At 36.1% G+C, this 27390-nt stretch overlaps 1 protein-coding gene and 1 pseudogene across 5 annotated transcripts in view; one reads left to right on the top strand and one right to left on the bottom strand.

Moving 5' to 3' along the window:
• Nucleotides 1-27390, bottom strand: part of NAALADL2 (N-acetylated alpha-linked acidic dipeptidase like 2) — a 1340010-nt gene that overhangs the window by 624081 nt on the left and 688539 nt on the right. The gene's annotated exons all lie outside the window — the stretch shown is intronic.
• On the top strand, nucleotides 34-1216 carry LOC106006196 (annotated as a pseudogene).

Below are 27390 nucleotides of genomic sequence, written 5' to 3'. Positions count from 1 at the left end.
ATGTAAACAGCTTTCTGAGTAAGCATTGTTAAAGTCTCCCCTCCCACCGTCCTCATGTCTAAGTCAGAGTCTCCCAAAGAGCCTGAACAGCTGCGGAAGCTCTTCATCGGAGGTCTGAGCTTTGAAACAACCGATGAGAGCCTTTTTGAGCAATGGGGAACACTTACGGACTGTGTGGTAATGAGAGATCCGAACACCAAGCGCTCCAGAGGCTTTGGGTTTGTCACATATGCCACTGTGGAGGAGGTGGATGCAGCCATGAATGCAAGGCCACACAAGGTGGATGGAAGAGTTGTGGAACCAAAGAAGGCTGTCTCAAGAGAAGATTCTCAAAGACCTGGTGCCCACTTAACTGTGAAAAAGATTTTTGTTGGTGGCATTAAAGAAGACACTGAAGAGCATCATCTAAGAGATTATTTCAAACAGTATGGGAAAATCGAAGTGATTGAGATCATGACTGACTGAGGCAGTGGCAAAAAGAGGGGTTTTGCTTTTGTAACATTGGATGACCATGATTCTGTAGACAAGATTGTCATTCAAAAATACCATACTGTGAATGGCCACAACTGTGAAGTAAGGAAAGCGCTCTCTAAGCAAGAGATGGCTAGTGCTTCATCCAGCCAAAGAGGTCGAAGTGGTTCTGGAAACTTTGGTGGTGGTCGTGGAGGTGGTTTTGGTGGGAATGACAACTTTGGTCGCGGAGGAAACTTCAGTGGTCGAGGTGGCTTTGGTGGCAGTCGAGGTGGTGGTGGATATGGTGGCAGTGGGGATGGCTATAACGGATTTGGTAATGATGGAAGCCACTTTGGAGGTGGCGGAAGCTATAATGATGTTGGCGATTACAACAATCAATCCTCAAATTCTGGACCCATGAAAGGAGGCAATTTGGGAGGCAGAAGCTCTGGCCCTTATGGTGGTGGAGGCCAATACTTCGCCAAACCACGAAACCAAGGTGGCTACGGTGGTTCCAGCAGCAGCAGCAGCTATGGCAGTGGCAGAAGGTTTTAATTCCTGCCAGGAAACAGAGCTTAGCAGGAGAGGAGAGCCAGAGAAGTGACAGGGAAGCTACCGGTTACAACAGATTTGTGAACTCAGCCAAGCCCAGTGGTGGCAGGGCCTAGATGCTATAAAGAAGACATGTTTTAGACAATACTCATGTGTATGGGCAAAAAAACTCGAGGACTGTATTTGTGACTAATTGTATAATAGGTTATTTTAGTTTCTGTTCTGTGGAAAAGTGTAAAGCATTCCAACAAAGGGTTTTAATGTAGATTTTTTTTTTTTTTTGCACCCATGCTGTTGATTGCTAAATGTAATAGTCTGATCATGATGCTAAATAAATGTGTCTTTAAAAAAAAAAAAAAAGAAAGAAAGAAAGTAAAAAGAAATGTAAACTTCTCTGAAATCAAAATTACTAAGAGACAATGCCAGGAAGCTTAACCAGGGTCTTCTGATTCAGAGCATGGTGTTAAACATAGAACCAGCTTTTAATTTTTCTCACTGCTCTACTGGTGACTTACTGCTTGCTCTCTCTCTCTCTCTCTCTCTCGCTCTCTCTTTGCTTTGATAAAGCTAAATATATCATCTCTAGTTCTATTTCACTTATTTCTCTTCTGATATTTTCTTCTGAAAATAAAACAACGGTCCTAAGATTTTGGAATAAACTTGGTATATTAGAGTTCTGCAGACAAACAGAAGCAATAGGGTTTGTGTGTGTATGTGAGACAGAGAGAGAGAGAGAGAGAGAGATGGAGAGAAAGAGAGGGAGAGAATGAGAGGTAAGATACACTGTAAGGAATTGGTTCACGCAATTCTATGGATTGAGAAGTCCCAAGGCCTGAAGTTGGCAAGGCAAAGACCCAGGAGATTCAATACATAGTTTTAATCTGAGAACCAGGAAAAGCTGATGCTACAAATTCCATCTAAAGCCAGCAGGCTTAAGAACCAAGAGGAACTGATGTTTTAGTCTTAGTCTGAAGGTAAGAAAAGACCACTCAAAAGAGCTCAAGTTGCCAGACCGGAGGAGTTCCTCCTTGCTCAGCCTTTTTATTCTGTCCAGGTTTTCAACTGATCAGATGATGCTCAGACACATTTGAGGAGGGCAATCTTCTTTCCTCAGTCTATTGATTCAAATGTGAAGTCCACTCAGAAAAGCCATCACAGACACACCCAGAACAATGTTTGGTCAAATGTCTGGGTACCCTCTTGGCCCAGTTATGCTGACATAAAATCAACCATCACAACCTGAACCCAGAAATTCTAACCCCCAATTCACAGACAGGTCCAACACACCATATACCTCACCAACACACTGTGTCATCAAGCTCTGAGCTCCTAGTAATTGCCCTGCCTCTTGATCTACCAATTCAGAATCGGGTAATATTTATCCTGCGTAGAATATAATAAACCACAATAAAGGGTCATTTGAGTTTGTATTCTTGCTTCTTTGACACAGACCCGGGATTGACTTCCCTTTTCATCAGATGAGGCCACAAAATCAGTAACCCTACTGACATGTGCTTAATGCACTGGGTTATGAAATATTAAAGATGATGATTCAGCTCAAGGTTAAACGTGCCTTGCATATAATAGGCATACAACAAACATCTGATTACTGAAGAAATAAATGATGCAACCTGCATTCTGGTTTCATATCTAAAGAACAGTCCAAAACTAAGCAACTTAGGTAAAGGAAGACTATTTTCTTCCACAAAGTACTTTAAGCAAACAAACAAAAATCCACGAAGGGAAAATATAAGCTTCTTCCATGACTTTTTGGCTGTTATGAATGGGGTATTAAGCTGAAATGTCAATTTTCAGTTTTCAGGAAAACTGGGTTTTGAAAAATTAAATGAACAATGCATTTACGACTTGAGAAAGAATGGGTTCTTTACATAAATCAACTGAAGTCCTGTGAATTACTTCAAAAACTTAATCCCCACCTGGAATCGCATCAAATTACATCCACCCCAAAGGACAGAAACTGAGATACATGATAACTTCCCAGTTAACAAGGGAGGTTACAGTCAATTTGAGAATCCTAATTAAGGCATTCTCTGTTCCTCTGCATCTTTAGCTAGCTTATCATGGATAGATGCATGCCAAGTGACAGCAAGCTGATCCTATGACATAGTATATGGGTATGGTTGGGATAATAAATGTCCAGATCAAGCTTGGAGTCTTCTAGCCACTTCTAATAAAGAGACTAACTGAGAATTGTTTGTTAGTTTTCCATGTACACACAAACTCAAAATATTAATAGAACTCATTTATTATTCAATGCTTTCTGTGTGGTGTCCGCCTATTTACAAGTATTGTATGACTCAATCATAACCACTCATTCTTTCCATTTTACAGATGATAAAATTGAGGCTTAGATAACTGAAGGATATACAGATCTTATGATAAGGTTACATCCCAATAAATACATCATTAGTCAGAAACATCATTAAGTCAAAAATCCATTTTCCCACCTAGCCTACCAAACATCATAGTTTAGCCTAGCCTACCTTAAACATGTTCAGAACAGTTACATTAGCCTACAGTTGGGCAAAATCATCTAACACCAATTCTATATTATAATAAAACATTGAATATTTCATTTATTTATTGAATACTATAAAAAAGTGAAAAACCGAGTAGTTTTATGGATACAGGATGGTTGTAAATGAATCAGTTGTTTACTTTCCTCATCATATGGCTGGGAGCTATGGACCGCCACTACTGTCTGGCAGCATGAAGAATATGAAACCACATATCACCAGCCAGGGAAACAAGTGAAATTCAAAATTTGAAATATGGTTTCTACTGAATGTGCTGAAGGGGTTCTGGATAGCCCCTTCCCCCACTCCCAGAATGTGCCACTTAGGCATGTGGATTATTTTAAACTGAAGAGACTTGAGACCCTGTGGGCTCAAGAGACACTTTTGTCCTTCCCATAACCACACAGAAAAATCTAAACTGGGGGGTCTTTTCCAGAATAAGAGTTATTAACATAGATAAATTTTATCTGAGTGACCCACTAATATGGTAAGGCAAACATCTAATTATCAAACACATGCTTTTCTTATCGCCTTGTGAGATGCATTTCTTTCCTCTGAAATCCCAGATCCCTATCCCCTTCTCCTTAGTTCAGAATGATATATAGACCTCATTTTGCCTGTCTTTGGAATTTCTGTGTTTATGCAGAAGCCCTGTATGGATGCCCATTAAATGTGACTTTCTCCTATTAATCTGTCTCATATCAGTTTGGTCCTTAGTCCAGCTAGAAGGACCTTTGAAAAACAGAAATTCTTCTCCTTAATAGTGCGTTGTTTATGCACCATCATAAAGCTGAAAAATCTTGTTGAACCGTCATAAATTGGTGACTGTCTGCATCGTGTATAAACACTGAATCCAAGATTTGAACCATGATTTAGCTCAAATATCCAGCTTTTCCCAGTACACAGTATTGTCCTCTCCATTTCATGTTCTATCTTACCTAGATGCAGAGGCTCTTCTTTCATTCTGGTGACAGAACTGGCAAGACTTTATCAATTTAAGTGTAGCAGCTAGAGGTAGGCAGTCCCAAGGCTAATGTAAATCAGTTTATTTTTATGAATTTGGTTTAAAGAATTACTTTAATTACTTTACTTTTCAAACTCAGCAGATCTGAAACATTTCCCAAACTTTCCAGAATGCTAACAGAAGACAGGTACCTTGACAGCAATTTCTCCTTCTTTCTTTTAATGACAAAAAGTACAAACAAGGGGAAAGAGACTAAATGACAGTGGCTTTGTTTAGGTAAAGAAACTTCATTATGGTGTTAAAAAAATGACCTAGAAAGAAAAATGACTTTGACATGGCTTAATTAATTCTGTTGATGAGCCCAGGGAGGTGGGTATAATCCTTAATTTTATGTGTCATTTACCCAGGCCACAGGGTGGCCAGAATTTTTGACTAACCATATTTCTGGGTGTGTCTTCACAGGCGTTTCTGATTGATATTAGCATCTGAATCCATAGACCAAATAAAGATAGCCCTCACAAATGTGGGTGAGCATCATCTAATCCACTGAGGGCTTGAATGAAAAAGGCAGAAGAAAAAAGAATTCAGTCTGACTGAGCTGGGAGATTGTTCATCTTTTGCTTGGACTGGGGTTTACAACACCAGCTTCCATGGTTCTCCGGCCTTCTGGCTTGAACCAGAATCAAACTTCCAACTTTCTGGATCTCCAGCTTAGAGATAGCAGATGTGGGAGTTAGCCTCCATAATCATATGCCTCAATTCCTTACAACAAATGTATACACATATGTGTATGTATGCATATATATACATGATTATATGTGCTTAAATTAGTTATATATGTATAAATATGTTTACATAGAAATTATATACATGTAATTATATTATATTATATGTCTAATATATATATTATATTATATGTCTAATATATACAGTTATATATGCATACATGTCTATATTATATGTCTAATATAATATATATAATATATATATTATATGTCTAATATATACAGTTATATATGCATACATATATAGATCTCCTTACTGGTTCTGCTTCTCAGCAGGACCCTGATGAATACGGTGGGATATAACAAATGAGTCAATTTATTAAAACTTCTATTTTTTTTTTAATTTGGACACAGTTGTTTTAGAGGTATATATACCTTCGCAGCTTTTCTGCAGGTCAGTTGTACCCAGCCAAATACATGATATCTATGACCATATGAGAAGTTCTAAATTCTTAAGTTAATAGTAATATAATCAGTATCTCATCATTGAATGACATTTTAAAATACAAAAAAAAAAAAAATTAGGTTACATCAAACAATTTATCACACCAAATTCTAGGGTCTTTTTTTTTTTTTTAACCTTTCAAAACCAGTGAGGGGTGTGATTTTAACATAGTGCTCAAATAAAAATGGCATGTAGGAAATAATAAGCATAGTCAATCACTGATCACATTATATGTAATTCAATATATACTAATCACACATTTCATCTTCAAATAATGAACTTCATTCATGCAGGAAATTATTAATACTAACTTCACTGAGGTAGTAGAACTATTTATCTAAAGATTTATCTGAGAATAAAGAACATGGAGTCTAACATGCATTCAAAGGATTATGGTCTCACTTTAAATCTATGGTTCACTTTAGTATTTTACTCAGGTGTTAGGATAGCATCAAAATGCTGAAGAATAAATACTCCTGACAATTTAATCTAGAAACAAGAACCCTTACTCTAACAGCAACCTGAAAGGGCCATTTATTCCACTTCCTTGAACAGGTCTAAATTGAACTCACTACTTTATCAATCACCTCCAAAGATAGTCTAGAATTTTTCTGTAAAAATATATTCTACTATTTTTCTCTCAAAAAGTATGTCAAATTTTAAACTGCATTATCTTCTTTTTCCCTTAGGATCTCTCTCTTTCTCTCTCTCTTTCTTTTTAACTTCACATTTCTTAAATAAATTGTTCTCAAATTTGGGTGCATATTATTATTTGGGGAACTTCAAAAAATATCAGTGTCTGTGTTCCACACCCAAAGATTCTGATTCAACTGGTTTTGGATGCGTTTCAAGGATTTGTATCTCTTAAAGCTCCTTGGATGATTCTAACGCACAGTCATTGAAAAACACTGCTTACATCTTCTTGATGCAATACTTAGAAATATCTAGAGCAATACAAACTTATTAAGACAAGTATAAATAATAAGCACATGACATAGCTATATTCAAGTTCCAGCAAGAAAAAAAAAAAGGATAATAAAAAGAAGTTTGTTTGTTTTTTAAAGTACCACACACTTAAAGTACCATGAAATAATTTCCAATATAGAGACTGCCATTAATCTCGCTCTCCTCTTCCTTTATGACCAGAAGCTTCCTGAACTACTTTTCTGTGGTCAAGACTCTGCTGCTTCTGTCTATAGCTAGTAAAATTTGTTTTTGTCGCTTTGAGTATCAGATGCTAACATTCAGAAAAACAAGCTGATACCTAGTAAAGCAAGTGTCAAAGGAATAATCACTGCAGCTGTTGCGAAACCAGATGCCCACTAGCCAGAATTACACTTCAGTAATTCTCTGGTCTGGTTGTACTCTATATTCTTCTGGGGAGCTTCCAGAAACTGCTGATACCCAGGGCGCACTGCCCCAGAGATCTGAAGTAAGCCCAAGAAATTTTGTAAAACCTCTCCAAGGGCTTGTTAAGTAAAGCCAGAGTGGAAAACCACTGAATAAGATGGGTTTGAAAAATCTAAAGGTCACACGAATGTGGCCAACTTATAATATTTCCAGGATAACAAAATCTGAAGAACACGTCCTCACTTCCTTATACACCTTCAACTATACTATCATTCCTTCCCTTTACAGTTACCCAAAGGTTGTTCTTCTTCATTTTGAACTTATTTTAACTCTGTAAAAACAAACGAACAAAAACAGGGATTTAAAGTTAGGAGAGTACTGTGATTTGGTATAAATTCTCTAACACCTAGAGTGGCTTTCATCAGAGGTAAATAGATATTTGGGACTTTGAGCCTTTATATTTTCTTTAATTTATCTTTATTCTCAATTCTTCACAGTTTAGGCGTCAAAGATATCCCACATTTTTCCCCAGAAGTGAGAAAAATGTAGAAAACATAATGACAAATTGCAAAGCTTTTTCCCTTTCTTTTCAACTACCCAGGCAAAAAATTGTTTTTTAGTCTATATTAACAATAATGAAAGCAAACACAAATGTATGCTATCATTCTATAATGCTATATACCAAGACTATTCTAAACACCTTGCACATATTAATGCATTTATTCCTAATAGCAACCTAATAAGAAAAGTAATACTTTAGTTCCATTTCACAGATGAGAAAAGAGACATGAGAAAAGAGACATGAGAAAAGAGACATGAAGAGGTTAAATAAGCCTCTCAAAGTCATTTAGCAGGTAAACTGTCCTTTAAAGTCTGTGTTGTTAACTAAAATGCTATGATGTTTCTCTAAGAATTAAGATTTACCTTCCTAGAGTACACAGGTGATTTATCATATTATTATGTTTATAAGTAATGTATTTAATTTTCATAACCTACTGGGACAATGCAACAGAAACAAAATTTATGTGTAACAGTGATTTTTCTAGTGATAAGGTACTAGAAAATCACTATAGGGATCCTTTGGTCCTCAGGAAAATAGGTATATAATGTTGGAATTATCTAGGAATTAACTGTTAGAAAAATAAGTCACTTGGGAGACTTCTTCCAACAGAGTCATTTTGAATAAATTCAGGGAAAAATCCTCAGAAGACCTAGCATAAATAAGGTGGGAAGTTCAATTAGTTGAGGAAAGAAATGAGCATTAAAAATTTCTTACACTTCTAGGAAAAGTCCAATTGTTGGTTAGGTTTAGAGCTAGTTTTAAAATTTTAATCAATTCAGTTCACAAACAGCCTCTGTAACAACCCATCAGTGACAGCATTGGACAGTCGGCCAACCATCGGTAGACTCAGTCCAGTGGACAAGCTTCTAAGGCTTAGCTAACGCACCACTATCTCTTTCTTCACTCACCAGTGATGAGATCAGAAGTTTGTTTTACTCAGCAAGGTTGTGCATGGCCAGCATAACTTTCTTATTTCACGTTTTTAACTTGATCTTTTTTTTTTTCAATATTTTAAGTAATCTCTACACTGAATGTGGGGCTCGAACTCACAACTGTGACATCAAGAGTCACATGCTCTACTGATTGAACCACCAGGCACCCCATCACTTTTTTTAAGTATTTATTTATTTGAGAGAGAAATAGTAGGAGCAGAGGAAGAGGGAGAGAGAGAATCTCAAGCAGAGAGCAGAGCCCCATGCAACGCTTGATCTCAAAACCTTGAGATCATGACCTAAGCTGAAATCAAGAGTCAGATGCCCACCCAAGGGAGCCACCCACGCACTGCATTACTTTTTTGATTTTAGATACTGAGTAGTGATCTCTCCTCTCAGTAGAGGATACAATTAAATAGTTTTGCTTTAAATGTATAAAATTTAATGTTACTTAATTCCTAGAATACAACCAGTGACAGTAGCTCCAGGTGTATTATACGGGACAAGCCAGGTCCAGGGATAACATCTTGCCCCTTATGGCAGAGTGGCACCCATGGGCAAAGTATATATGAACCAAAAATGGTATGTAGAATGATGGGTCTACCCTGAGGACAACTTCTATTGTTAGACGGAAAGGTATAATTGTCCTTTTATGGATTCAATGTGGCCTTTAAATCATTCTAGGTGGGGGACATCTCAATGCATTAGAGAACATCTTTTGTTAGAAAGGCAAGCCAGTTTCCAACATTGCCATGACATGGTACTAAAAAGCAACAGTTAGAGGCCCCTAGATGGCTCAGTCGATTAAGCATCTGGCTTTGCTTAAGTATTTGGTTTTGGCTCAGGTCATGATTCCAGGGTCGTGGGATCAAGCCCCATATAGGGCTCCTTGCTCAGCAGAGAGCCTGCTTCTCCCTCCCCCTCTACTTGTTACTCCCCCTGCTTGTGCACAGGCTCCCATTTCTCTCCTCATTTATTGTATAAGCCAGATACTACCCTTTGAATTATGTCAACCTTTAAGATTTGGGGCAATCCAGCAGGAAGGAAATCTTTAAGTGGTAATGGTAATAAAACATCCTGTTAATAAAACATCCAGGTTCTCAGGGTGCTTGGCTGGCTTAGCCATTAAGCATCTGCCTTTGGCTCAGATCATGATCCCAGGGTCCTGGGATCAAGCCCTGCATCAGGCTCCCTGCTTGGTGGGCAGCCTGCTTCTTCCTCTCCCACTCCCCTTGCTTGTGTTTCCTCTCTTACTATGTCTCTCTCTGTCAAATCAATCGATCAATCTTAAAAAAAAAAAAAAAAAAGACACCCAGGTTCTCAAACAAGAAACTAGAAAAATAAGAGATATTTATGCATTTGCATTCCAAACTTGGAAGGAAGTTTATACTTGTGAACATGTAATTTCCATTTTATAATAAAAATCTCATGGCTCCTTTGGGTACCTTTAAAACTTATTTTCAATGAGAACTTACTTGGGAACCTATTTAGATATATTAAATTTTACATAATGTAGCAATTCTTGAATATCCATATTATTTTTCTCATCACCAGCAAATCCTTGTTTTATTTCTATATATATTTTTGATGTATCATTTTTCTTTCATCTTCCCTAGGAATTATGTATCCATACACTATGAGTATCACAGGCCTAATTTATCATTTATCATTGCAGAAGAAAACCATCAAAACCTTTGTAACATTTTCTTCAGAATATTTTGATAATTTAATCATGGAACAAATTTGTATTAGGGTTAGTTTATAATGGGATGGTCTCTAAGAGACAAGAGGAAATAAACTAGCTTCATGATCTTAGAAACATAGCTGCAAGTTCCTGTATGTATTATAGAAACTTAGATCTCCTTATCATGTTGCTTACGCCAATTTTTTTCTGTTCAGTTTTGGAAATTACTGCTGATAACCTTCTACAATATAGACATGCTTATAAACTCTTAATAAAAAAAAATCCAGCTCATACTAGAAGAGTAATGAGGCATTACTCAATTGACACCCTCTATTAAAAACAAATACAAACTATAAGAAGGACATTACTTTTAATCTGCTAGAGGATGAAAAAGAATGTTGGTAATACAGTAGACATTAACAATTTTATTTAATTCCAAAATAAGTTAGAAAATATATTTGGTAATTACCTTGCTCAATTTCTCTAATGTTAACTGTTTCTAGAAGGTAATAAACACTCAATAAATGTTAGTGTTTGTTATTTTATTGTTATTATTTATTATGATACTCAATAAATATTAGTATTTGTTATTTTATTGTTATTATTTATTATGATGATGATCTTGTTTTAGCCTTTGATGTGTGGCATATGGATGGGTTTTTTAAAGTTTTCAAATGAAATATTAAGACATTTCACCCTTTTAAAAATTTCTGGATTTTGCACAGATTTTGTAATCCATATAAGATATGGTAGAGTAGTATGTGTATATATAGGGTTTATAGTCAAACCGTTATTATTTGTGTTGTTACCTTTTTCTTTCTTTTATTTTGCTATGATGCTCAATCAAGAAAGTATAATGGTTTCTAATTTGGCAGAAGTTTAACCTATATTTACCCTAAATTAATCTCATGATAGTTTATTTTCTAAAGGATGAAATATTTGCCATGAATGGAAAGATGATTCTCAGTTTATAGAATAATAAGCAGGATGCTGAAAGCAGAAAAGATGTTGCCAGTAAAGTAAACCAGAGGAACGTCAGCCAGCACTGCTGCACCTGACCAGGGCAGACAGCAGCCTGGCCTGATCAGCATGGGCACCAAACGGCATCAAGCGGGCAGTGCCTAAGGTCGCTGCTGATTCAGCCACTATAATGCAGCTGCTCTGTGAACAGGAACTGGAGAACTCATCCTGGTCCCTGTAGTTGATTTCACCCAGGCCATGACTGCACACTGTTGATGGCATGAAACGTGACAGATGGAAGAATCGGCTCACAAATGCAGACACATTTCTCAGTGTTTCTAGGACATCCCAGTGCTGGTTCATTACTAAAGCCCAAACTCATGAGCAGAGAGCCACAGAACGTGCTCGGACCCTGGGTGTGTTTTTCTTTCTTCCTTCCTTCCTTCCTTTCTCCCCCCCCCCAAAAAAAAGATATGACTCATTATTTAAACACATTTTGAATTTGAATTCCGTCCAGTAGAATATGCATTCTTCTTTAGTGACAGTCTCTACCACTAATTATGGGCTTATAGTCACAGCTTCACTCATTTTCTTTATCTGCTTGTCCCTAAAGGCATTTGAATTTGCAATTCTTGTAAATAACCTGTAAACCACAGGAAGGCAGGGATTATGTCAGTTTCTTTTACTAATGTGTGTCTGTCACCTACCAGAATGCCTTACACATTGTAGGCTATCATTAATACTTGATGAAGTGAAGAATATATACATCAATGAATAAATACCAGTCTTACAAGCATATCTTCAGAGTAAGAAACAGAGAAGTAAAATTTATATATGCCCACCCTGATCAACTTTATATTGCTTAAAAATGACCATTACTTGTTCCCATTAACTCTGGCAAACTGGTACAAATTAAGGCAGGCTATCTAAACAAGTTACTATGCTACCAAACCACAAATCGCAGATTCTGAGTCCTGGAGGTGAAGGTTATCAAGAAATCCCAAACCATCATTTTGAGTGTGCTCTCAGCATATAAAATAATCCTTCTAAAAGACAAACAACGTGTAGATGCACTGCCACCTGTCATATACTTTTTAATAATAATCTGTCTGCGAGAGAGAAAAATGGGAAAAGGGAATTCTTAACAGCTGAGATAAACAAAGCTAAGACAGGCTCTTTCATTGGTACAAAATCTGACAGTCTTATTTATGAGTGGCTCAAGGATAGAGTGTGAAACCAAGAGAGGCTATTGTCATCAACCTTTACTTGAATAGGCTAGCCTATGAGTTTTTGGCACCCAGCTCAATGGGTTTTGAACAGGCACTTGGAAACAACAAAACATTTTCATCACATCCTTTATGCTCTTTTGAAACCTTTGTACCACTTAAAGCCACATAATGATTCTTAATCTCAATGTTTTACACGATCTAGAAATTTCATCTCCAAAACTGAGAAAACATGCTGGCAGGGAAGTACAGAATGATTGCCTCTTTCTAATACCTGCGGTAGGAGCATGATAATAACTGTAAGACAACTTCTCCCTTCTCTCAAAGATAATTATGGCTCTCTAGAATTCAGCATCTGTGCTACCAGATGTTACTGTCAAGCACGTAAGCAATGGGTTTGAGCACTGCACAAACCTGGCCAATTTCCAAGAGTCTTTGTCTGAATACCTCAGCAGAAGCAGGTGGCTTTCTAGAGTCCAAGATTTTAAGTACCTTACCATACAAATCCTGTTCAATAGGGAAGAAATGGTTTTCTCTAATGACGGATTGAATCTGTTCAGGTTCAAACCACTACTATGGGGCTACTGATAGATACTTTTTTAGCTATGCTTTATATGAAAGGAATAAAAACTCAAACATTTAGTATCACTAATAAAAAAAAATAATAATTACAAGCCAAAAATATGTCACCATTTTCCCTCAAATAAATGACATCCTGCTGTCATGGCAACTGACCAAATGACTTTATGAGAATGGAAATAAAATGTTTTCTTAAAAAAAAAAAAAGCAAAGATGTTTTAAGTAGACTGCAATGCTAGTTACACAATCAGTCAGTGTTAGGAAGACATTAAAATGTTGATTAGGAGATGTAGTGAGTTTTAATAGACTTTCATAAAATTAAATGTAATTGTTAAAATTTGAGACTGTCCTTCCTTTTTCATGTTCAAATAGGCTTCAATTTATGAAATACTGATAGTATAGCATAGTATTATTTTCTTATACTTACTAAGTTGAAAATTAATAACCATAAAATTTTTAAAATTTTTACATTTACATTAAATGTAAAATATCTATGTTTCACTAAGATTGGAAGACAAATTTCCTCTTAACTCTAAATTTACTTCAGAAGATATTAGTTGACATTTTCCTAAAAAATGCCACAGTCAAAATCAGTTCTTCTACCTAGGGAGATCTCCTCAAATGTAAATAATTGAAGAATTTTATTAAAATGAAGCCATTTATATTCTGTGCATTTTTTTTTTTTTTTTGGTGATTAAATAAGTGGATCCATTTCAGATCATGGAAGAAGAGTATGTGTCTACAGGATGCTAGTAAATCATAATTTAATTAAATTCAGTTAAAAATAACTTCTTTTTCAAAAAAGATACATCAAACCAGTGCTTACCCATACAAAAGGCAAAATCATAAGTGATTGGTTTTTCTACTATTCTGTCATCAAGTAATTATAGAGAAAACACACACACACAATGAAGGGAAATACTAACTTTGAGTCTTTTTCATTGTTTTTACTACTCAGTTCATGTGATTGAAGCAGTCATTCTTAAAAAATCAGCATGATCCATCATCCTATTAGGAGTATTCATAGGTAGTATGCCCTACTTTGTAAAGTAAGGTAAGCAAAACTCTGAATCTCATTTTTCTGATTTATCTATATTTTTCTTATCCATTTTCTTACTAAGGATTATTTTAAAAGCTTGTCAGTTACTTATTAGTAGTCCCACCAGAGGGCAGACAGAGGAAAGCTCAAACTAAAAACTCAAATAAGCACAATACTGATATTTATTCATTTTCCCATCAAGGTTAGTGTAGAGAGGGGGCATTTTGATGCTATTTCAGACCATTCAGTATTGTTTTGCACAGTCCTTCTCTTGTCTCTGGGTAGGCTGGAGACTCTCATGATCTAATAATTATCTAAAATAATTTTTAATGGAACAGAATATATTTTGTATGTAGAAGATTACTTATGAGTCAATAGACACACATGCAGCAAATCTAAAATTCAAGACAGTTCATAATAAGAAGCCAATAGAGAGATTTCAGAAGGTGAGATTTTTAACTGTCCTGTGGGAACCATGAAACATACTTATTACCAAATATAGTATGCATCACATTTTTTACAATAAAAATTCTGACAAAGGTGAAAAGAGAATTATATTAATCCAATCTGTATGCTACAAAAACATATAAAATAATTTCTACAACCACAGGACTTGGTCAGTACTTGATTCTAGGTCTATTTCTGAAATGATAAAAAAGAGGTTTAATAACAACTTTATTATATTTGTCAAAAGAGAGAATGCCCTTCAAACCAACACAAAATTCTTTGAAATGGTAGAAAGAATTGTTTTAGAATATCTTTCTGTAAAAAAAAAAAAAAAAACAAACCTGTAAATACAACAATTATTATAAGGAACAGTAAATCATCATTACCAAAACAATTTTGTGCAAAATAAGTAGGAAGTATGCATTTTTGCAATAGTAATAACTCAGGTGAAAAACTACAGAGGAGTTTTAAGATAGTAAGACAGAAAATAATGTGTATGTTATCAGTAAATTAGTCAAGAACAAGTAAGTCCCTTTTTCAGTCTAAATAGCTTATTCTTTGTGCCTAGATTTATGAATTCAGGCTCAAGAAAGGTCAAACAAAAAAAGAATAAGTCATTTTTTTTCTAGTAGGATATAATTATTATCTAATGTTCTCTAAACTCAGAAATTATAAAACTAACTGTTAATTCTGAAGATAACGTGTGCACAAAATACTTAACATCTGGATCTTTTAGTGGGTTTATATCTATTGAATGACACCACTAAGTAGGTAACCTGGGAAACAGAATTTTTTTTCTAAATTGGAGATAAGAGCAACTTACAGAACTAAAAATCCAGAGAGCTAAAGGGAGAGTTAATATGGCAACAGGCATAGGAATTATTGCTGTAGAGGGGGTGAATGAACATCAAAACATGGTAAACATCGGCTACAGAAGTTCTGGCACCACCTAAATTAAGAGTATGGTGGGTATTAGGGAGGGCACATACTGCATGGAGCACTGGGTGTGGTGCAAAAACAATGAATACTGTTACGCTGAAAAAAAAAAAAAAAGAGTAAGCGGTCCAAGGGAAATTATCCTTATTGGCAAATACTGATCCTCAAAAATCCTTCCCTATCCAAGGATGAATTAAAAGATTTAAAAGGTAATATGTATGAGAAAATAATTCAATAAATAAGGGAAGAAGAACATGGTGGTAATGAATAAAAAAGGGAATATTTGGGGGGGGAGTATAATACTTGTTAGTGATAACTTTGAAACTATTATATCGAAATCATACAAAATTATAAGGTCTCTTTTAAACCTTGAAATTCTATCGGAGATCAGGCACTAGACTGAGATGAGAAGAATACTTATCAAAATTAGTAAAAATGACAAAAAATTTAAAAACACAATGGCAAAGTTAAAATCATAAGCGTTAAATACCAGAATTAGTGCTGGAAAAAATCAAATCAGGAATTTAGAGAATTGATCTGAAAAGCTCTCCAAACACAAACACAACAACAACAAAAGAAGTAGAACAAGCAGCACTCAATTCTGTGCGTAGCATGAGTCCACATGTGGGGCTTACACACTCCTAAGAATAATAATGGGAAATAATCATAGGTATTAACGATGGCTATCTCCAGACTGTTCAAACATAAAAGGGTTTCACTCTTATTCCTTGTATTTCTCAATCTAAAGACTTTTTATAGTATATATTGCTTTTTTTTTTAAGACTTTATTTATTTGGCAGACAGAGATCAGAAGTAGGCAGAGAGGCAGGTAGAGAGAGAGGAAGGAAAGCAGGCTCCCTGCTGAGCAGAGAGCCCAATTTGGGACTCGATCCCAGAACCCTGGGATCGTGACCTGAGCCGAAGGCAGAGGCTTTAACCCACCGAGCCACCGAGGTGGCCCAAGTATCTATTACTTTTATAATGCAAAAAAGTAAACACACACAGGCTTATCTTGACACACATCGATAGATTGATAGGTAAATAGACAGATAGGTATATCAATTGATGGAATGGCATGTCTATAATAATAAATCCCTGCTGTCTGGTCATTCTTAGGCTGGAGGCTTTGTAAACCTGCTACCTTTAAATTACAAGAATGAAGCTTAATTAACCTAGGTTCTATTTCTCCCTTTCAATTCTGCATAATTCAAAATTCTATGAAGTTGAAAGTTAGAAGTTATCCCAGTTTGTAATAGCATGTTATCCTAGCTAATTCTTCATTTCACCATTTAAGAAGAATGTTTTCTAAATTTCTGTAGGAACTTAGGGGAAGATTCAGGTTCAGGAATAAGCTGAAAAAAAAAAAATAGTCCCAAGATCTAATATTTTTACTGCTTTAGTTCTTTTAAGCTCTTTTAAATGTTTTCCTTTATATTTTTGCTTACTTACTCTTAATGAAAATTTAGGAAAGCTTCCTTTAATTTTTCATGAAGACCAAAAAAAAAAAAAATCAATGTCATTTCTACAATAAGGTACGGAGCAAGCTAACATGGTGAGGGCAGGAAGGGCAACACCAGCTCTGATGTTAAACAAGCTGACGGTGAATCTCGGCTCTACTATTTACTAACTGTATGTCATTAGGCAAGGAGATAATCACTGAGAGCAGCTTCTACATCATTAAAGAAAAAACAAACCTAACTGCTAAAACACTTATTTCCCTAAATCCTGTGGAATGCTTTCCATGTTGCCAGACAGTTGCCTCTTTATATGTACTTTGGGATTTGATTAATTACTTTCTATAAAGTGTTTTTGTAAATTTTAAACGTACCTCTCTTATTCAGTACCAGTTTCTCTACAAAAGTGACTTTTAAATGTGAATGCTAGGTCATTGTTTTCTCTTTGTCCTAATGTCAACAATTAAGTTACTGGAACTCTTAACATTTAATGTCTGTTGATATGCCAAAGTCATGCTCTTTTTGTCAACTGTTTATTCCTGGCCCAGGGTAGAGTTAGCATTTCTGCAGCTAACCTATTTTCAGAAATAGCAAAAAGCACACCCTGATTAAAACATTTTCAGTGGAAAGAATTTATTTTTACAGTCAAAGAGAATAACCAAAGCTACTGTCTAATATATAACATTGCAACTTATCCTAGCATGAATTAACATAGCTGAATATATTTGAGTACATTAAAACATGGAGAACATTTATTGACCACCTACCACAGGATGGATACATACTAGGTACTGTGTGTATGTGTGTGTGTGTGTGTGTGTGTGTGTGCATGAGTATGTACATGTGGATAATTATTCAATTCTTGCTATGATCCTTCAAGGTATTACACTTTTGTGGGAAGAAATTGAGACAAGTATCTTGCCCAAAGTCACACAATATATATCCACTTCACTCTGGCCACCTATGCCCCCGTCATCTCTGCTGAGAAAGCCTATCATGAACAGCTTACAGTAGCAGAGATCACCAACACTTGCTTTGAGCCAGCCAACCAGATGGTGAAATGTGACCCTCGCCATGGTAAATACATGGCTTGCTGCCTGTTGTACCGGGGTGATGTGGTTCCCAAAGATGTCAATGCCGCCATTGCCACCATCAAGACCAAGCGTACCATCCAGTTTGTGGACTGGTGCCCCACTGGCTTCAAAGTGGGCATTAATTACCAGCCTCCCTCTGTGGTGCCCGGTGGAGACCTGGCCGAAGTCCAGCGAGCTGTGTGCATTCTGAGCAACACCACAGCCATCGCTGAGGCCTGGGCTCGCCTGGACCACAAGTTTGACCTGATGTATGCCAAGCGTGCCTTTGTTCACTGGTATGTGGGGGAGGGCATGGAAGAAGGGGAGTTTTCTGAGGCCCGTGAGGACATGGCTGCCCTTGAGAAGGATTATGAGGAGGTCGGAGCGGATAGTGCTGAGGGAGAGGATGAGGGTGAAGAGTATTAGGCTGTCTGCTATGATTTTTACACTCCGTTGTCTTGGGACTGTCTTTTTTCTGTTCTGGAAGCTGTCTGTCCATGGCCCTAACTTGTCAATAAAAGTGATATTTCCATTTTAAATATCAAAAACAAAAACAAAAACAAAACACACAGTTGTGTTTACTGACAGATTTTTTAAGGCAAATCTCCCAGGCTCCAAAGGAATAAAATTATCCAATTTAGAGACATATTTTAAAACAAAGATTTTTCAATATACACATGATCATGCCTTAACAAAAGCTAAAATGTGACAGAATACCAAAGGATTCTATAGCATAGATGAAAAGAAATACTAATGACAGGTATTCATATCTCTCTTAAAACAGAATTTGACAAGTTAAAATACCTTTCAAATAGTCAAAATCATGTGTGAATCAAATATTAACAGAAGATTTATCACCCTCACTGAATGAAATGAAGACCCATCCAGAGAACCAGCTTGTCTCTATAAAATACTGGATGAGCTAGAACCACAAATGTTACCTGACATAGGTTACAGTTCAATGAATCCATGAGAAATTATTTAAACTGTGTTTTAAAAAAAGAATTGGAGGTTACAGAGCATAGCAGAAAAAAGTGTTGGCTCTGGATGCAGACTCCTGGGTCTAAACCCAGATCCTGCTCCATCCATGCTAGAGCCTCAAGCCAATCACTTAACAGCTCTATGCCTCCATTTCTGGATGTGTGAAATAAAATAGATAAATAAATGAAAAATAACAGTACCGCTTCATAAGGTCATTGAGGGGGTTAAAATAGTAGTAAGGCACATATCAAGATCTCATCAAATATTAAAAGTGTAGAAGGTCTATAACTGAGCAGAAGCATAATATTTTAAAGGTAAAACATGATTGAATCAAAAGTTCCTCATCACAAGTGACATGTGAATCTAAAGCACCTTAAATTTAACAATGGTAATTGCCATATTGTTTAATTCATTTAGAAAATTTCTCAGACTTAGATGCACAAATGAGAAAGGATAAATATTTTAGGGAAGACAGGAAGAGTACTAGACTAGATACATTGCTATAGCTACAAAACATTGATTTTTTTAAATCTACATTGAGAACATATGCAGCATGCATTATGCTAGGCACCGGGGTGGGGGGTGGGGGCTAAGACTAAACAAGACTTCAGAAAATTATTAACTAATACTGAAGGCAAGAATGCAAACACCTATGGCGTTTTTCATTGACACCATATTCTCAAGTCTTCAGAGAAAATAACAACATAGAAAATGTTCTCTGAGGGATGTTGAAGGTTCTCCTGACCCCCTAAATCACATCTTCATATGCTTCTGTCAATGCCTAACATACCTTAATCTTTTGACTAAAAAGGTGAAGTCCCCTGTTACACAATAAACACTCTCTGGAAGCAGAACACATTAAACCATTAAACACTTAGCTCCAAGTTCATGTAATTGCTTGGTGAGGCTCTGTGAATTTTGAAGGGAAGGAAAACAGGTTGAATAGTGTCAGCATCACAGTAACAGATCAGTTTTTTTAATCACGTCTGTTACTCGAACTTCTCTAAATACTACAGTAGCTTTGTTTATACTTTCTTATGAAATGATAGATTTCTAAATTGTAATAAATGTATACTTGTTCAAATACTTCAGATTGGAATGTCAGTCAGGCTTTGTCACTCCCACTGTTACTTCCAGTTCATGGAATCATCTGGACCTCTACTCTCTTTTAGGCATCTTCTATTATCATACTCTTCTCCATGACCAAGCAGACTATACTCCCTTCACTTGTCTATATCTTGCCTATATCCTCCGGTGTTTCTCTACCTCAACGGCTTGAAAGAAACCTGACCTGAGATCGCAGCAGCGTATCTGTATCTCAGTGTGGCCAGTTGAGAAGTGCTGAACAAAAAAAGTATCACACAAATTCTCAGGTTGAGACCACCAAATTTTTCAGCTGATTCTCCAGATTCAGAGAGAATTAAGATGGCTATCAGGGAGGGGGCTATCTGCAGCTGAAGACGAAGGAGCTGACAGCCAAACATGCCAAACCCACTCCCCACAGATGGGCAGCAATTGGTCCTAGAGTGGTAATCTGGATAGGTATACCTCAATAGCTACCATACCACATATTGGTGGACTCTAATTTCAACTATATCCCCCATGATAAACTGAAGTCCTTTGATGGTCCCATCGTCAATTCCAACTCCATTGCAGCCATTTAGAAACATTCTCCACTCATCTGAAACTGATCTACCCCATTATTCCTTGCCTCCTTTGCATCCCATCCTCAGGGAATGATTTACTGCAAAGAGAAAATGCAAGATATCAGACAGAACTTCCTGAACTTCCGCCGCCACACCTATGCCCTTGTCTGTTCCCACTTCTCTCTTTTCTTCCATGAACGCACTTCAGTAACTGACTTCTGACTTCCACATCAAAGCCACATTTCTTCCCACGGCTGACAGCCCGCCTTCATGATCAGGCTCCTGTCTAATTCTCCATTCTCTCTTACACCACTTCCTTTATGTTCATGATCCCCTAAAGATTATACTTCTATCCCCAGAAATTATTGTGCTATGGCACATTTCCCTTAGGCATATATTTTTCCCTCTGTGCTAAGCACTCTTCATGGGCCTTCTTTGCTTCATTAATTCCCCAGTTGCTTTTGAATCTCAGTTGATTTGTCAGGCAGCTAATCCTGACCCTTCAATATGGCTTTATCATCCCGTTAACCTGCATCACTGGCACTGTCTTGCACTCATTTCAATATGGAGTAGTTGCCTATTGTGTAGTTAATGTTCCCAACAGACCATGAGCTCTCTGAGGACAGGGCATGATCTTACACAGAGTTCATCCTCCAGACTCACATGAATAACTGCCTGATACCTAATAGACACTCGTTTTTTTTTCAATGAAGAGTTCCTTTTATAATTTATACATGATACTAAGGGCCAGAACTAAGGCACTTGGAATGCATTATCTCATTTTATCTTCACAGGATCCTACTAGATTTTTACAATTATTACTCAAAAACTAGGCAGGAAGGGGCTCTCAGGTGGCTCAGTGGGTTGAGCTGCTGCCTTCAGCTCAGATCATGATCTCAGGGTCCTGGTATAGAGCCCCACATCAGGTTCTCTTTTCAGGAGGGAATCTGTTTCCCCTCCCTCTCTCCCTGCCTCTCTGCCTACTTGTGATCTCTCTCTCAAATAAATAAATAAAATCTTAAAAAAAAAAAAAAAAAAGAGAGCAGAAGAAAAGAAAAGAAACTAGGCACTGGGGGCTTCAGTCATGCATGAAAAGTTCTCATCCAGATAAGAGACAGAACTAAGATTCAAACTCAGATGTGTCTAAATTTCAACTCCTTTATTTATCCATATAATCTCCTCTGCTAGACTATAAAGCCACTAGGCATTAGACTCATGTCGTATCTATTCATGTCATTAAATTTATTCATTTGTTTATCCATCTCCACACTGTGCCTTACCACCTGATAGCCCCAGATAAATACCAGTTGACTGAATAATAAATTTCCACCATTTTTGTTATTGTTACTTTTTTAGATTTTTATACCTTTCTTTTGACCCAACTACAAAGGGTAAAGAAGTAACTTGCAATGTATAATATTTTAAGGAAATGTTTTTTACTATGGAGAAATGAAATTTGAAGACTAATGTAGTCTTTAGACAGAGGAACAGATATAATTTGGCGATAAGCACTACTCTGTTTCAAATGAAGATAGGGTTAGAGGTAATGAATTTAAATTATAGAAAGAATGAGTTAGGTTAGAAGTTGAACAAAAATTCTCTGAATATGAATAATGAAATATAAGAAAATGTACCCAAGGGAAGATGTATGAATCACCATCTCTGTAGCATTTGAAATAATGTAGACAGAGAACTATCTATCTGAATAGCAGAAATATAAGAAATAAATCACCTCTTCCAGGTTTATGATAGCATGCTCCTGTCCTTCTTATCTGCTAATGATGACTTTTATATTTCTAAGAAAGACCAGATTGTATGTATAAGGGGAGGATAGCATTTCCACAATGTAAATTACAAAGTAGAGAGGAATTTAAACTTCATTCCCTTATTGAGTCACTTTTTCAGGTATTATACAAAGATTCATGGTTATCAGAACATGAATATATTTTGAATAGGAGAAAAGCAGTAATTTTCAAAAAAAAAAAAAAAGAGTAAATCTGAGGGTAAATCAACCTATCTTCCTAAATGTGGTAGTTTATCTCAATCACCTAAATAGTTAATCAAAATATTTGCTTGGAAAATCTAATTTCCACCAGGAAACTTTCAGATAAAATATCCCTGATTATCAAAGAGAAGATTCATATTTGTTTTTAATCTCATTGGATAGAAAAATTCAGAGAGAGAAATATTTCAATTCTTTTAACCAAACACACTTAAAATATCTAATTTGTATGACCTTTCAAAACTATTTGTAAAAAGAAAAGGGGGGACAAACAAATAAAACCTCTATTATTTCTTTAAGAAAAAAAAGAAAGAAAGAAAACAGCTTAAGACACTTACCAAACTGCTGGTAGCAACACATATGCACTATCTTTTATTCATATTACCTAAATCCAAAATGTTTTGGAAACCAAAGCCAGTTTGGGTAACTTTTCAGTGACATCATTTGGTGGCAAAACCTCATTGTTACTGACATTAGGCCACTTGGAATTGAAAGATGTCCTACAAAGAATTAAATGCTCAGCTACAAAAATATTAATGTGTTTTATTACCTGTATTACCCAAATCCCTGTGGGGGTATTATATACTATATTACTACAATATATAAACCTAAAACAAATCTAAAAATCCTACAACATCTGGATCTAAAACATAACTGGCCCAAGGGCTTTGGACAAGAAATTATGGGTCCATGCCTTGGGGTGACTGCCCATAACCCATGTTAGCTCTTTTAATATTCATTCACTACTTGATAGTTCCTTTTGGTCTCCACGTCTCTGTATCCAGTCTTCTAAAACAGGCACTGGGACAATTTGCTAGATTCTCACTTTGACTTATTGCACCTTGGTACGCCAGTCTCCTCTCACATTTATTTTCCCTTCTGGCATTTACTTCTCACCCCATCCTTTGCCTTGAGATCCCCTTAGCTATCTCAAGGCAACTTAATCCCCTAGCATGGTCCCTTTAGCCCAGAGATTTAGAGGAAAAAATTTAAAAAAAAAAATTACACACACACACACACACACACACAAACACACACATATTTGAGTATAATTAATAAACAAATATATATCTTTTGGAAAGATGACATTTGATAATTTTATCAAGAGATTTAAGAATTGAGTCAACATTTTATTATGTACTCCTACTTGTAGGAATCTAGTCCAAAGAAACAATTTTAAATATAAAATATATGGCACCTGGATGGCTCACTTGGTTAAGCATCTGCCTTTTGCTCAGGGCATGATCCCAGGGTACTGGGATTGAGCCCCTAGTGGGGGTCTCTCCTCAGCAGGAGCCTTCTTCTCCCTCTACCTGCTGCTCCCCCTGCTCGTACTCTCTCTCTGTGTCAATTAAATAAATACAATCTTTTAAAAAAACTTAAATAAATAAATGAATATAAAACATATTTATTTATGCACAAAGGTTCTAGAGAAATAATATTTATAAGGTCAAAAAATGGAAATAATTTGTATATACAGTAATAAGAGAGGGTTAAATAAATTACAGTATGTCACTTTATAGTACAATATAGTAAGTACCATTATAAATAATACTTAACAAGAATAAGTAAAAATACAATTAGGAAGAATATGTTACAAAAATTTAATGATATAAAATTAGGTTAAATAAACCAGGTAAAATAATTTTTAATACGGATGCAGCTTTTTCCCTTGAAGTATGCATAGTTGTGAAAAGAAAATATCAACATGATTATTGCAGTGGGACTAATGAAGATATATTTTATTTTATTTTATTTTTTATTTACTGGAGAGAGAGAGAGAGAGCACAAGAGGGAGGAGGGTCAGAGGGAGAAGCAGAATTCCACTGAGCAGGGAGCCCAACATGAGGCTTGATTCTGGGACTCCAGGATCATGACTTGAGCCAAAGGCAGACTGATCCACCCTGGTGACCCACTATGTTTTATTTTCTGTATATGCATTTTCAATTTTTCTGTAATGGAAGAATATTACTGTGTAATGAGAAATAGTTTTCTTTAATAGAAAAGAATGAGACATGCTTAAGACTACTAGATTTTATAATCTGATCTTTAGTATTGTTAATATTTCATAAGGGGTCAATTTCTATAAATTCTATAGTTATGTTCTCAGAACAAAAGCTTGACTGAGGGTTTCTGAAGGAAATTCCCTTACATGAATATTTCTCCTTGCCCACGAAAGATATATTTACCTTTTACAAATACACATATATATGTAAAAATATATACATACATATATGTATACACACACATATATACCGACACATACATACACATACACACACATACACGTACATATCTCCAGGAATTATTTTTAAAACCAAAGCCTTATTTGATGAATCATTTCAAATAAACATCATAATTTTTACTAACTTATGCAAATACAAGGTCACTACGACTTTTAAGTGCCGAAGTTAGTAGTTCATACCCAGACTCTTCAGAAAGTAAATCTGCTAAATAATTCCCTACATCAATCAAGCCTTTAATTGGTAGCAGATTTTAAAGTATGAGGTCATTTTTTTAAGAATAGCCTCATTACTGTGAAAATCCTATTTAGCCATCTCCAGGAAAAAAAAAAAAAAGCTGCATTTTGATTTGTCTCTTCACACATACTTATAAAAATGTGCCTCACAGTGTATGCAATAATAGATGGCTTAAAAAGGAACAACTTTACCTTTATAAAGGGAAAGTTTTCTGTTACCTGTCTGGCTCTATGTCCCCTAACAGACCTCCAGTCTAATCCTGGGACCACTTACCTGCCACCTGCAGTCAGTGCTGCCTTAACCAGTCTTTCGTGGGGAGGTTTAAAGCACTGGGGTAGTTGGGTTTCACCTATCTTGTTCGAAGGATGCCCCATGACCATTTAAGGTACATACACTCATACACTGAATACCCACAAGATTGTAGTAGCTACCTCAGAGTTTCCTGCCTCCCCTCAGGTCAACTCCACACTCTGCCTATATCCTGCCTGAACTTTGTGTTCTCTTAGGCTTCCTTTCCTTTTGAACTCAAATGGTCTAACTTTGGCTCTTTCAAAACCCAGGAGCTCTGGCCCTGGGACATTCTCACTTCTACCTCATCTCACCTTCCCTCTCCACACCCTAAGGAGTTGGTTCACCTTCATTACCAATCTAACATATGGGCTTTTTACCTGCCTGGCCTTTTGCCCAGTACTTCCATTCCTTTCCCCATAACAACTGAACTTTGCGTCTGCAAATAGTTTTCAGCAGCTTCTCCTATGTTAGCGTTCTGGTTCTAGTATTTTATATGCTATTACAATAAGCTTCTCTGGGCTTATTCTTAACATTATCCAGAAGGACTGAATCTCTACCTGACTCATAAAACTGTGCTCTCAGACCAGCTGCCATTTTTATTTTTCTGGTATTACCTAAATATCCACTTATTTTCTTGACCCAAATTTCTTTAGACATCTACCTTTTGCCGACTTTTGCTGTATTCTCTAGTGACTGTTCATAGGATCTTCCAAAAATTACTAGCTCTTTTCTGAGAAATATTGTCTACAGAGTCCAGATATTATTGCTATGGGGCTCTGGTTACCAGATGAGATTGGGTTTTAAGATTTACATCTTTCATTTTTACTGATTTTTCACCAGCAATTTTTAATCACTTTATTTATCTAAAATGGTAGCTGTTTTATTAAAGTGATCACATGCCAGGAAAAATCCTACAAGGTCTACAGTACTGGTTATTTATTCATGCTTACTATACAAATCTGTGTTTGTATGTGTTAGTATGCATATCATTTTTTGAGAGGAGCCTAGGGATATTAGCGAAGAAAATTCAAGGATCTTCCCATTACTGTAAAAAGAAATATATGCCTCCATTCATCTTATCAACACAACGAATTATCAATTTTCTTGGCAAATATGTTAAATGATTTTGAAACAAACTTCTCACAGGTAATGATGATGCTCTGTTAGAATTCTTCTCATTAACTGAGAATTAACTCATTCCTCCCAATGGGAAAATCTGCTCTGTAGAATATATATGGAGGTTATAATTATAGAAGTTTAAACTGTTGAGAGATACTGTTTGTTGAACAAAACTGATCATTGGCATTAGTAGTTAGACAGGAGCAATCTATTTGTTAAATAAAGAGCTACAGATAACATAAGGAAACAATTATTTTATATTTCAATGATATGTCATGAAAACAAAGATAAAAGGGCAAAACAATCATTAGTTAATGCAGACTATCATATTTTTACTCTCTATGGTTATATTTTGTATCTTCGGATTTGAGCTATGATATGGTCAAACCTATATAGTTAATACTTTTGTTAAATGTATTTCTGCCTTATTTTTCTGATAAAATTTATAGGCTTTTTGCTTTGTTTTTTTTCTCTTTTTGGTTGTTTATTACCTGAGAATCAGCCTAGCAGGGAGAAAGAAGAGCAAGCGTACCGGATTAGAAAAGAGATTTGGGTCAATGACAAAGGGTATATTTAAAGATTTAATGAGTTCGGTTTTTGCCTCTTTTGAAGGTTAATTCCTAACTGGAATTTCTTGGGGTGAGTCACCCCTGGGAACTAGTGCTTAGTTAAGACTGATGTTGATGTTGACCTTAAACTTAACCAGAAAATCCAGGAGTGTGGCAACAGGCTAAGACCCAGAGGGTAGACAGGTATTTGTCATGCTCTCACCGTGGAGGAGTTAAGGTGTTAAAGAGCCCTGAGATATACTATCAGACTGAATTTATTCCTTCCTTACTTTTTAAGTTTTGAACTTTAACTCCTCTACTTAACACTCTACCCCCACTCCACAT

The sequence above is a fragment of the Mustela putorius genome, unplaced genomic scaffold, assembly GCF_011764305.1.
Source record: "Mustela putorius furo isolate JIRA1106 unplaced genomic scaffold, ASM1176430v1.1 tig00003834_pilon_pilon_pilon, whole genome shotgun sequence".
Taxonomy (NCBI): domain Eukaryota; kingdom Metazoa; phylum Chordata; class Mammalia; order Carnivora; family Mustelidae; genus Mustela; species Mustela putorius.
Note: the sequence above shows the minus strand (reverse complement) of the source record. Positions and strands in the feature narration are given on the sequence as shown.